The sequence below is a fragment of the Castor canadensis genome, chromosome 12 (assembly GCF_047511655.1).
Source record: "Castor canadensis chromosome 12, mCasCan1.hap1v2, whole genome shotgun sequence".
Taxonomy (NCBI): domain Eukaryota; kingdom Metazoa; phylum Chordata; class Mammalia; order Rodentia; family Castoridae; genus Castor; species Castor canadensis.
The window spans coordinates 55,157,408-55,171,574 of NC_133397.1; the positions used below are offsets into that span (position 1 = coordinate 55,157,408).

The window sequence follows — 14,167 nt, forward strand, 5'->3', positions numbered from 1 at the left end:
AGGCCTCAAGTCCTAGTCTTGTCTCTAGCTAAAGCTTCTCCTTCCTTGCCCCTTAAATTAGTTTCTGCACAATTATAGAAATTGCTGGGTTTTTTTTTTTCTTTAAACTCTTACGAATTTCCAAATTGTGAGATTTGCAGGCAATTTAGAGTGTCTGTTGCAGGCAGAAAGCATCTCTCCCAGCAAAGCTGTTTTTTTCCATCTCTTTTAGAGTGGCTTCTTCTAGGCCAAGTTCAGCTCTCTTGCAGGACTTTGTGGAAAGCAGAAAGCATTCTTAATAGAGTATACATTGGGTTGGGGGTAGAGGGAGCAGTGTTTGAATGGATTAAATTGTTTCTGAAAAAAGTCTGGGATATTCTGAACAACTGTTTTTTTTTTTTTCTATCATTTATTTCAAAAAGTCTAATACTCACAAAATTTAGATACTTGAATCAAGTCATAGAACTGTAGAAAAGAAGCTAGGAATCAAAACTAGTGAAGCTATTTTCTCCATAAAAAGCATTTTTAGAAATAAGTTTTGACCCAACACTTTCATATCATTTTCTCTTATGTCTTGACTTATTCAGGATTACTAACTCAGCTGCTCATTATCATAAAAATAAAGATCTCTAGAAATGGCCAGGTTCCAGTCAACCTTCCTTGGCAAGGAGTCAACTTGATGCTCTTAGCATACTGTAGTACACTGGAGCAATGAGAAAAGTCATAAAACATCATCCAAAGCAACTAGCACAGACCTCTGAAAGAGAAGTAAGAGAGATGTGACTAATATCCTATTACCACTGAATGTTCTTATACCACCTTTGCATTCAGATGATGGGGCTGGAGGGGTGGTCCGAGTGATAGTGAGCCTGCCTAGTAAGCATGAGGTCCTGGGTTCAAATCCCTACTACTACCAAAAAACAAAAACAAGTATGGCATCCAGATGATCAATGCCCCAAAATGAGTGTTTAAAAAGGTCACTATAGGAGCATATATATATCAGGCAGCTTTGGCTGAGTGGAACCATGAACAAAGGACAGTCAAGAGGCAGACTATTTGGCCCTTTCATTTGTGTGGCCTGTTTGAAAGCACTTCCAATAGGTTATTTTATTATTTTTATATTTTTTTCACATGAAAGTGTTGAGTTTTTAATCCTCATGAAAAACCCATAACCAATGCAGATGTTTACAGTTTATTAATCCTCATGGAAAACCTGCACAATAATTGCAGTTAAATTTATTGTAGAATCCTTATTTCTTTGGCTTTTTGCTAACACCAACATTGGCCTTTGCTGTCCCCCCCAACTTTCTTCATCTTGTTTTTGCATTTCTTTCAATATTTCCTTGGGGTCTTTCTCTTCTCATACAGGCCATGTCTTGCATGTCTGTGTTGGGCTCACTTTTCTTTGCATAATGCAAGGAATCATAAATCGTGCCAAAGCCAGTTGTCATTCCACCACCAAAGTGGGTGCTTAATACAAATACAAAAATGACATCTGGTGTGGTCTTGTACATTTAGCTAGTTTTTCAACGAGTTCTGTCTTAGGTACTGTTGTCTTCCCAGGGTGAAGGACATCGATGACTGCTTCCTCTGAAGTAGTTGGTTGGTCATGAACTTTGATCGGATTTGGATAGTTACTGTGTCATTCATGGTGGTGGCTGATCTTCAGGTAGCCAGGGAAGAAAAAAAAGAAGTCTTCTACTTTTTTTTTTCTTTTTTCAGCACTGGGGTTTGAACTCATGCTTGCTAGGCAGGAACTTACCACTTGAGCCACTTCCCCAGTCCAATTGGTTATTTTAATTGACCTGTAAAACATACTTTTACAAATGAGAAAACTTAAGACCAATGATGCCAGGTGATTTATGCAGAGCTGGGTGTCTAATCCCTATTTAACTCCTGGCCCTGTGATCTTTTTCAAAGTATCCCAATAACTCCTTCTCAGGAACACCCTAGCCATCTGATTTTGGCAGTACACATCAAAACATTGAGCTCAAAGATAAAAAGGATGTGTGCAAAATTTACCTGTAATGATTCCATTGCAGAATTGTAGAAAGCAAAAGATTGGAGTTAATATAAACATCTGCCAGAGATGCCAAACTAAATTGCAGAAAAGAATGCCACAGTGACAGAAAAAAAGCAAGTAATTCAAGAAAAGTAGGGTACAGAAATATATATTATCTCTTGGTATTGATGGGGTGTCCCTGTAGATATCAAAATCTGTGGATGTTCAAGACCCTTATATAAAATGTTGCAGAGCTTGCATATAGCCTATGTAATCCTGTATATTTATGTCATCTCTAGATTACTTATAATCGCCAATGCCAATGCTATGTAAACAGTTGTGTGTATCATTTAGGAAATAATGGGCAAGAAAAAAGAGCACATGTTCAGTACAGATATAACTTTTTTCTGAATAATTTTGATTCATAGTTGATTGAACCCATGGATGTAGGACTCATGAACAAGGAGGGCTGACTACAATGCTGGATATCAAATGGGGAAAAATCAATATACGTGTGTAACCTTAAAACATGTATCTATCTAGCTCTGCTATATGCAGCAGTAATATAAACAGCAGCATTTTTGTCCACAACAAAATCTTACCTTATCATCCAGCTTTTTAGTCTTTAATACCATTATTCATTAAAATGAACTAGAATTGTTGGAAAATAGTTGTCTCCATAATTTGGGGACAGGAAAAAAAATTATGTTGGATCTGAAACATTAGGTTGTTACTGGAAAGCAAGGATGCAAGGGTAGAAATCTTTAGAGGACAATATACAAAGAAGTTTTCCCTGATCGGGTTGTATGCATTTGAGCATCAAATAGAAGTGGCAATAACAATATTAATGGGTAAATGGAACAAGTTGACACTGTAAAAGGCTATGAGTTCATATTGATGCTAAAGGAGGAGTACTAATTACAAGTGAAAAAGTACTGCCCATCAAGCATGAGGCCCTGAGTTCAAACCCCAGTACTGCCAAAAAAGTGACAAAAATATAATTGCCATGCAAAGGAAGGATAAATATGAAATTTCAGTTACTTTGTTATTAATTTTAAAAAGTAGGATGGCATTGATCTGTACAGATTTTTAAAAATCTGTACAGTATTTATGTGTGTTCATGTATGTATTTTCCTATTCTATTAGCAGGAAGAAGCATACAAAAATCTGTTGGTTGGATGAGTGAAACAATTCTCCAAAATATAGGACCCTCTCAGTTTCCATGCAGGATTATTTTCTCCATTACATGATCACTAACTTATTCCAATTATTTTTTTTCTGGAAGGAAATTTTCTTTAGATATTATTTGGGCCATAGATTTCTGGCTACACCCCATGGGAAGTACCTGATCTTGCCCTAACTTCACAAATTCAGAGAAAAACTTTGAACGAGTGTTTAAAACACACCATTAACCAGAAGATGGCTCCACAGAGCAACAAAAATCACTGGAAATAATTAAAGGTTGATACATGTGTAAATCATTAGTGTGTGTGTGTGTGTGTGTGTGTGTGTGTGTGTATGTGTGTGTGTGTGAGAGAGAGAGAGAGAGAAAGAGAATTGCTTTTATAATCATAATAAATGTGATTAAGAGGAAACATTTAACTTGCTAAATTAACTTATGAAAGCTAAGTGCTTTTTAGAAGCAAATACTTTTTAAGAAGTTCGTTATGTAGCTGTAATTGTTAACTTCTACTTCAAAATTTGCCCATATATAGACAAAACTAATTCAACACAGATATAAAGAACAAATCATCTGGAATTCATTTCCACTTTTAAGTACCATCTTCTAAACAATGTAATCAAAAGTCAAGAATATTCAGCAATTGTTATTTGTTCAAATCTGAAAGTAATGTGATATCTAGAAAAATAAGTATACTAACATCTCTACGAGACAGGCCTTTTTTTCTTTTTTATGTACCGGGGTCCAAACTCAGGACCTTGTGCTTGCTAGCGTGCACTCTACCAGTTGAACCACTCCTCCAGCCCTTTTTGCTCTGGCTATTTTTGAGATAGGGCCTTGCATTTATGTCTGGGCAGTCTGGACCTCCATCTTCAGGATCTCCACCTCCTGAGTAGCTAGAGCTATAGGTGTGAGTCACAGCGCCCAGCAGGCCTTTTTTTCATTTCTTAATTTAAAAAATACAAAGTAATACAGAGTATAAACTTCATTCTGAAAATAAATCTGAGAATAAATATACACATAATGGTTTCTATCTCAGAGATATACTAATTTCCCACAACAGTCTTTTCTTTTCTTTTTTGTGTGTGGTACTGGGTTTGGACTCAGGGCCTCTTACTGTCTAAGCAGGTGCCTTACCACTTGAACCACTCTCAACCCTTTTTGATTTAGGTCTTTTTTTTTTTACGCCTCCTACATAGCTGGGATGACAGGTATACACTACCACACCCAGCTTATTGGTTGAGATGGAGTCTTGCTAACTGTTTATCCTGGATGGCCTGTTTGCTTCCTGAGTAACTGGGATTACATGTGTGAGGCACCACACCTGGCCTCCCTTAGCATTCTTATACACTACATTTAATTTTATATTTAATTTTACTTTTTGGGACAGGGTCTTGTTATGTAGCCCAGGCTGGACTTGAACTCTCAACCCTACTGCCTCAGCCTCCCATGTACTGGGATTATAGACAGGTACCACCATGTCCAGATCTACATGTTGCTTTCCAATCACAGGGATAACAAAATGTAGCTATCGTTGTCTTCAGTTTTGCATTACAACCCATTTTTTTCACTCATTCATTCAAATAGCTAACATCGAATTCTTTCTATGTGCTACATAAGGTGTTTTAGGCACTTGATGTACATGAATTCATGTAGTTCTCAAAGCTACCCTATGTAGATATCATTATTATCCCTATTGTTCAGACAGGAAAACTGAGGCACAGAGATTAAATAGTCCCATATCTAGCAAGTAACAAGTGCCAAGTGCATACTCTGGTGATTTATCTCCAGTTCCAGTGATGCATTCATTCTTCAGAAAATATTTATTGAGGGATCATGGAGCACATACTGCTCTCCAAGATGTCATGCAGAAATACATGCCCAATTCCTACCTTAGGGGGGGCTATAATCTTAAAGTAGTGAAAATAATAATACACAGTTGTTGCTTGGTATTTGGGGAAGATTAGTTCTAGGACCTTCATGATACAAAATCTGTAGATGCTGGAGTCCTCAAAAAATGGCATGATATTTACATACCCCCATCCTTCTGCATACTTTAAATCATCTCTAGATCACTTATCATATCAAATAAAATGTAAATGCTATGCAAGTAATTTTTGTGATATATTATTTATCAAATAATGACAAGAAAAACTGCATGTTCCATACTAATTATTTTTGAACATTTTCCCACACTGTACTTACATTGATAGGATGCTTTATAACTTAAAAAGGATGTTCAAATGCACATAAATATTAAATAACTATTTAAGAAAATAGTGCAGGAGATGATACAATTAAATATTGCAATATTTAAAAGCACATTTAATATCAGCATATGGCAATGTTAGAATAACATGTGACTAGTATAGTTAGTAATTTAATAATATAGCAGCAAAAAAGAAGATAGCTACAAACAAGAGTAGGTAGGTAGAATTTAGTGTGTGGGGGGAGGGGGATGAGAGTTGCGCTGAGGTAAGCCTGAACAGTGGGGAGGACTGAGACAGAGACTTACCTAGGAGCCAATAAACAGACCTGATCAGAATAAAGTGCAAGGCAGATTGTGGGAGATAAGATTCGAAAAATAGGTAGAAAGAATTTTGGGAGACCTTTGAATGGTTTAGAAATATAATAAACTAAAAGACAACTGATTCGTAATTGCTAACAACCCAGCACTTTCCTGGGAACTTGTTTGGCTGCTCAGGATCACTATTGCATTTGCAAGGGACACTAGAGTTGAAAGTACTGTTAAGAGTTGTTAAGGATTTGGTATTTGTATAAATTGTTTATTGATTAATGGTCTTTTCACTAAATGCTTATAAAGTGTTCTGGAAAATCTAGTTATTTGATTTGTGTATCTATGCTAGTACTATTTCATAAAAATTAACAGTATTTTACTGCCTCATTTATGATGTTTTCATACTAATTTATCTTTGTGTATTTTTACACAAAGGAATTTGTAAACTCCTCTCTGTACATATTAGGCCTTTATCATTCTGTTCTTTCTCTCTCATCAAAGACATTTAACAGAAAAAAATTTTATTGACACAGAGGTGCTTAAGGTTATAAGTAAATGTACATGTTACTTTTATTATTGAAAATGAGTTATCGTCATGACAATAAGATAACTGGCTCAACTAAATTGTGTAAAAGATAATTAGTGAGCATATTGCCCAAAGCCACTTAGAGTAGATCAATGGTTGATAAAATGGTTTAATCAGATATACAGTGGCTGACAACATTGCAGAATACTTTTGAAAAGATTAGGGTGGCTAGTCTTTAGAGTAGTGGTTCCAAAATGCAGGCTACTGAGAGATCTTTCTTTGATGTGGATACAACTTCCTTCTTTTCCCTTTCCTCCTCAACTTGAGTGTTATAGGACATGTACTTACTGTTTAAGTGAAAGAATATTTAAAAAATCATTCTTAACGGATTTCTTTTCATGGTGGGACTGGGGCTTGAGCTCAAAAAAATCATTCTTGACTTGAGAATTTTGCCAAAACAAAGTGAGTGACATGCTTGGCTCCAAAACCATGATTTGGAAGCCTTCAGGAAAGTAGGAAATAATTTCATTTTATTTTTATTTTTATTTTTTTATTTTATTATTCATATGTGCATACAAGGCATGGGTCATTTCTCCCCCCTGCCCCCACCCCCTCCCTTACCACCCACTCCACCCCCTCCCTCTCCCCCCCAACCCCTCAATACCCAGCAGAAACTATTTTGCCCTTATCTCTAATTTTGTTGAAGAGAGAGTATAAGCAATAATAGGAAGGACCAAGGGTTTTTGCTGGTTGAGATAAGGATAGCTATACAGGGCATTGACTCACATTGATTTCCTGTGCGTGTGTGTTACCTTATAGGTTAATTCTTCTTGATCTAACCTTTTCTCTAGTTCCTGGTCCCCTTTTCCTATTAGCCTCAGTTGCTTTTAAGGTATCTGCTTTAGTTTCTCTGCGTTAAGGGCAACAAATGCTAGCTAGTTTTTCAGGTGTCTTACCTATCCTCACCCCTCCCTTGTGTGCTCTCGCTTTTATCATGTGCTCAAAGTCCAGTCCCCTTGTTGTGTTTGCCCTTGATCTAATGTCCACATATGAAGGAGAACATACGATTTTTGGTCTTTTGGGCCAGGCTAACCTCACTCAGAATGATGTTCTCCAATTCCATCCATTTACCAGCGAATGATAACATTTCATTCTTCTTCATGGCTGCATAAAATTCCATTGTGTATAGATACCACATTTTCTTAATCCATTTGTTGGTGGTGGGGCATCTTGGCTGTTTCCATAACTTGGCTATTGTGAATAGTGGTGCAATAAACATGGGTGTGCAGGTGCCTCTGGAGTAACCTGTGTCACAGTCTTTTGGGTATATCCCCAAGAGTGGTATTGCTGGATCAAATGGTAGATCAATGTTTAGCTTTTTAAGTAGCCTCCAAATTTTTTTCCAGAGTGCTTGTACTAGTCTACATCCCCATCAACAGTGTAAGAGGGTTCCTTTCCCCCCCACCCCCGAATCCTCGCCAACACCTGTTGTTGGTGGTGTTGCTAATGATGGCTATTCTAACAGGGGTGAGGTGGAATCTTAGTGTGGTTTTAATTTGCATTTCCTTTATTGCTAGAGATGGTGAGCATTTTTTCATGTGTTTTTTGACCATTTGAATTTCTTCTTTTGAGAAAGTTCTGTTTAGTTCACTTGCCCATTTCTTTATTGGTTCATTAGTTTTGGGAGAATTTAGTTTTTTAAGTTCCCTATATATTCTGGTTATCAGTCCTTTGTCTGATGTATAGTTGGCAAATATTTTCTCCCACTCTGTGGGTGTTCTCTTCAGTTTAGAGACCATATCTTTTGAGGAACAGAAGCTTTTTAGCTTTATGAGGTCCCATTTATCTATGCTATCTCTTAGTTGCTGTGCTGCTGGGGTTTCATTGAGAAAGTTCTTACCTATACTTACTAACTCCAGAGTATTTCTTACTCTTTCCTGTATCAACTTTAGAGTTTGTGGTCTGATATTAAGATCCTTGATCCATTTGGAGTTAATATTGGTATAGGGTGATATACATGGATCTAGTTTCAGTTTTTTGCAGACTGCTAACCAGTTTTCCTAGCAGTTTTTGTTGAAGAAGCTGCTTTTTCTCCATCGTATATTTTTAGCTCCTTTGTCAAAGACAAGTTGGTTATAGTTGTGTGGCTTTATATCTGGGTCCTCTATTTTGTTCCACTGGGTTCATGTCTGTATTTGTGCCAGTACCATGCTGTTTTTATTGTTATTGCTTTGTAATATAGTTTGCAGTCAGGTATTGTGATACCTCCTGCATTGTTCTTTTGACTGAGTATTGCCTTGGCTATTCGTGGCCTCTTGTGTTTCCATATAAATTTAACAGTAGATTTTTCAATCTCTTTAATGAATGTTATTGGAATTTTGATGGGAATTGCATTAAACATGTAGATTACTTTTGGGAGTATCGACATTTTTACTATGTTGATTCTACCAATCCATGAGCATGGGAGATCTCTCCACTTTCTATAGTCTTCGTCAATCTCTTTCTTCAGAAGTGTATAGTTTTCCTTGTAGAGGTCTTTCACATCTTTTGTTAGGTTTACACCTAGGTATTTGATTTTTTTTGAGGCTATTGTAAATGGAATTGTTCTCATACATTCTTTTTCAGTTTGCTCATTTTAGTGTATAGAAATGCTAATGATTTTTCTATGTTGATTTTATATCCTGCTACCTTGCTAATAGCTATTGATGATGTCTAGAAGCTTCTGAGTAGAGTTTTTTGGGTCTTTAAGGTATAGGATCATGTCATCTGCAAATAGGGATATTTTGACAGTTTCTTTACCTATTTGTATTCCTTTTATTCCTTCTTCTTGCCTAATTGCTCTGGCTAGGGATTCCAGTACTATGTTGAATAGGAGTGGGGATAGTGGGCATCCTTGTCTGGTTCCTGATTTTAGAGGGAATGGTTTCAGTTTTTCTCCATTAAGTATAATGCTGGCTGTAGGTTTGTCATATATAGCTTTTATAATGTTGAGGTACTTTCCTTCTATTCCTAGTTTTCTTAGAGCTTTTATCATGAAATGGTGTTGGATCTTATCAAAGGCTTTTTCTGCATCTATTGAGATGACCAAGTGGTTTTTGTCTTTGCTACTGTTAATGTGGCTTATTACGTTTATTGATTTTCATATGTTGAACCCCCTCTGCATTCCTGGGATGAAGCCTACTTGGTCGTGGTGAATAATCTTTTTGATGTGCTGTTGAATTCGGTTTGCCATTATTTTGTTGAGGATTTTTGCGTCAATGTTCATTAAGGAGATTGGCCTATAGTTCTCCTTTTTGGAGGTGTCTTTGCCTGGTTTTGGGATAAGTGTAATACTGGCTTCATAAAATGTATTAGGCAGTTTTCCTTCCCTTTCTATTTCGTGGAACAGTTAAAGGAGGGTTGGTATCAGTTCTTCTTTAAAGGTCTGATAGAATTCAGCAGAGAATCCATCGGGTCCTAGACTTTTCTTTTGGAGAGACTCTTGATTGCTGCTTCAATTTCATTTTGTGTTATAGATCTATTCAGGTGATTAATTTCCTCTTGGTTCAGTTTTGGATGATCATATGGATCTAGAAATCTGTCCACTTCTTCAAGATTTTCAAATTTATTTGAATATAGGTTCTTGAAGTAGTCTCTGATGATTTCCTTGACTTCCATGGTGTTTGTTGTTATCTCCCCTTTTTCATTCCTGATTCTACTAATTTCGGTTTTTTCTCTCCTCATTTTAGTCAGGTTTGCCAGGGGTCTGTCGATCTTGTTTATTTTTTCAAAGAACCAACTTTTTGTTTCATTAATTCTTTGTATGGTTTTTTTGGTTTCTATTTCATTGATTTCAGCTCTTATTTTTATTATTTCTCTCCTATTTGTTTTGGGATTTGCTTGTTCTTGTTTTTTAAGAGTTTGAGATGTATCATTAGGTCATTGATTTGGGATCTTTCAGTCTTTTTAATATATGCACTCATGGCTATACACTTTCCTCTCAGGACTGCCTTTGCTGTGTCCTGTAGGTTCTGGTAGGTTGTGTTTTCATTTTCATTGACTTCTGGAACTTTTTAATTTCCTCCTTTATTTCATCAATGATCCATTGTTCATTAAATAATGAGTTATTTCTTCCAGCTGTTTGCATGTTTTTTGTCTTTACTTTTGTTGTTGAGTTCTAGTTTTACTGCATTGTGATCAGATACTATGCATGGTATAATTTCTGTTTTCTTATATTTGCTGAGACTTGCTTTGTGCCCTAGGGTCTTATCTATTTTGGAGAAGGTTCCATGGGCTGCTGAAGAGAATGTATATTGTGTAGAAGTTGGATGAAATGTTATGTAGACATCAAGTAGGTCCATTTGATCTATCATATATTTTAGATCTAGGATTTCTTTATTGATTTTTTGTTTGGATGACCTATCTATTGATGATAATGGGGTGTTAAAGTCTCCCACAACCACTGTGTTGGAGTTAATATATGCTTTTAGGTCTTTCAGGGTATGTTTGATGAAATTGGGTGTGTTGACATTGGGTGCATACAGGTTGATAAATATTATTTCCTTTTGGTCTATTTCCACTTTTATTAGTATGGAATGTCCTTCTTTATCTTGTTTGATCAATGTAGGTTTGAAGTCTACTTTGTCAGAGATAAGTATTGCTACTCCTGCCTGTTTTCAGGGGCCATTGGCTTGGTAAATCTTCTTCCAGCCTTTCATCCTAAGCTTATGCTTATTTCTGTCAGTGAGATGGGTCTCGTGTGTTCCTTTTTAATCCATTTTGTCAAGTGGTGCCGCTTGATGGGTGAATTAAGTCCATTAACATTAAGTGTTAGTACTGATAGGTATGTGGTGATTCCTACCATTTAGTTGTTTTAGTTGTTTGAAGGTTTGATTGTGTGTACCTAAGTTGAGGTTACTCTCTACTTTCTAGCTTTTTCTTTTCCTGTGGTTTGGTGCTGCCTGTCTTTTCATGGTTAAGTTGAGTTTCACTTTCTGTGTGCAGAATCCCTTGAAGAATCTTTTGCAGTGGTGGCTTTGTGGTCACATATTGTTTTAGTTTCTGCTTATCATGGAAGACTTTTATTGCTCCATCTATTTTAAATGATAGCTTTTCTGGGTAGAGTATCCTGGGGTTGAAGTTATTTTCATTTAGTGCCCGGAAGATCTCACCCCATGCTCTTCTTGCTTTTAATGTTTCTGTTGAGAAGTCTGCTGTGATTTTGAGGGTTTACCTTTGTATGTTATTTGCTTTTTCTCTCTTACAGCCTTCAATATTCTTTCCTTAGTTTCTGAGCTTATTGTTTTAATGATGATATGTCGTGGGGTAGTTCTATTTTGATCTGGTCTGTTTGGTTTCCTGGAGGCCTCTTGCATCTGTATGGGAATAGATTTCTCTAGATTTGGGAAATTTTCTGTTATTATTTTGTTGAATATATTATGCATTCCCTTCGCTTGCACCTCTTCTCCTTCTTTGATGCCCATGATTCTCAGGTTTGGCCTTTTGATGGAGTCGGTGAGTTCTTGCATTTTCTTTTCACAGGTCTTGAGTTGTTTAATTAATAGTTTTTTCTTTAATTACCATTTCAGCTTCAAGTTCTGAGATTCTGTCTTCAGTTTGTTCTATTCTGATATATTGGCCTTCCATTTTGTTTTGCAGTTCTGTTTTGTTCTTTTTTCTGAGGTTTTCCATATCCTGGGTGGTTTCCTCTTTAATGTTGTGTACTTTTGTCCTGAGTTCATTTATCTCTTTATTAATCGTGTTCTCTGTTTCACTTTGGTGTTTATACAGTGCTTCTATGGTTTCCTTTATTTCTTCTTTTGCTTTTTCAAATTCTCTTTTTTGTTGTCTTGGAATTTCTTGAGTGTCTCCTGTACATTTTGGTTGACCATATCCAGTATCATCTCTATAAAATTCTCATTGAGTACCTGTAGTATGTCTTCTTTTAAATTATTCTTGTGGGCTTCATTGGGTTCTTTGGCATAGTTTATCTTCATTTTGTTGGAGTCTGGATCTGAGTATCTGTTTTCTTCATTTCCCTCTGGTTCCTGTACTAATTTTTTTGCTGTGGGGAAACTGGTTTCCCTGTTTTTTCTGTCTTCCCATCATTGTCCTTGGTGTTGTTACTGTCCCTGTACTGTGTGCAGTTAAGTATTTTCTAGCTTGTAATAATAACAATGTTGATATTTAGAATGGAAGGGTGAGAGGAGATGGAAAGCAAAGAAGTTAAAGAAGGAAAAACAAATAAACAGACAAGTAGGAAAAAACAAAACAAAGAAAGAAACAAAAAAGTTTCAAAGATATAAACAGGGAGTGTTAGTGTACTAATCGACAGTAAGCTGAACAGTCAGTAGAGAGACAGAGAGAGGATTGAAAATAAAAAATAAAAATAAAGATAGAATAAAAATAAAAAATAAGTAAATGAAAGAAATATATATATACATATATATATATAGATAGATAGATAGATAGATAAAATAAAACAAAATGAAAAACAGAAAAAAAAACCCTCCAAGTTCAAATGCAATGAAGTTTCAGTCTTAATAATTTTGGTGTCTGTCTCAGCCTCCAGTCCTGGAGATGGTGCCTCAGATGTTGTTGTGTAGTTGTCTACACATAGACATTGAAGGGGATGCATAAAGTAGAACAAAACTTGTCCGCATCTTCCCAAGCCATTTGGGCGCAGGCGACTGGTGGCCCGGGGACCCTCCTGGTTTTTCTATTTAACGTGAACTGGAGATTCTCTGCACCAGCTGGAGGTGTAGAGGGGTTAAAGTTTTGCCTGTTCTTGGTGGTTTTGCCTGCAAGATGTGTCTCCAGCGTCTCTCCATGATTTCACTCTAGGAGGCACGCTTTCTGCTTCCTCCCTCTAGCCACCATCTTGGAATTCCCCTGATAGATGACTTTCATTATTTATGTTTACATATCTTTCCATTATCTGCCCTCCTCTTCATTTAGACAACTTTTTGGCTGCTTCCTTGCCTTTTTTTTAGGTTCCTGCTGAAAGATCATCACATTCTCATGAGTCAAAAATGAGCTCCATAAAAAGAGAGAGGTTCTCTCTTTTTCCCACTTATGATTTTTTTTAATGAGGAAAATATTCCTCAGAGAAAACATATTCTTTTGATGAATTCAGCTCAACAAATGTGACCTTTATGCAAGGTCTTCTGGTGTGAAGCTGTGCAGAAAATGTCACATTCTGGAAAAATTTTCAAGGGACATGCCCAGATCATATCATACTAACCATTTTGCCTCAGAGGAAAATTTGAGCTTCAAATTAATTAGTGTATAAACCTGATGCATGAGAGGTGAGCTCTGCTAAGCTCCAAGCAGATATGAATGCTTATAATCTAGTAGGGACCTCTTGTTTCTCAAATCTAACCACTCCTAAGGTAGAAATTGATGCTGCACCCACAGACAATCAAATCCAGTAACTGGGAGGAACTTACAAAAAAACGGCATTAGCCCTAGGAAGCAGAATTTAGCAGGATATTTCACAAACCATTTTAAATTTAGTCAAAAAATGTCATGCCAATTCCAAAAGGACACTTGAATAGATTTTTATTTTCTTATGGCCACAGAAATTTGCTAAGAAAACAAGGGGGGAAGCTTTGTGGATGTTTAGCAGTAAAGATTTATGTGTATGATTTAGCATGTGGCTCAAAATTAGCTGTGATGTAGAGATGTCTGCTGCAGACATGACATGAATGAGTAGCCCTCTTTTTCCAGGCTACACTCTTCCACAGGACTGGGTTACATTCAGTGCCTCCCCATAAGTGCTTGTAGAGGTGACCCAGAGCTCTGGACTTGTAGCCCAGCCTAGATTTCCTCAGGGAAGCTATTACTTAGTCTGTCACCACCCTCCCAAGACATGACAGTGACTCATGTGAGGATAGCAGAGAAGGCTGGCAATCAAAGCAGCATGGTTTCCCAGAGTGTGACCTTTCCAATGGCTGAATCCCATGAATAAGACCATCAAAGAGA

At 36.7% G+C, this 14,167-nt stretch overlaps 1 pseudogene; it reads right to left on the reverse strand.

Moving 5' to 3' along the window:
• Positions 1-1,109: 1,109 nt before the first annotated feature.
• LOC109685016 (small ribosomal subunit protein eS24-like) lies at positions 1,110-1,629 on the reverse strand (annotated as a pseudogene).
• Between the last annotated feature and the right edge of the window lie 12,538 nt (positions 1,630-14,167).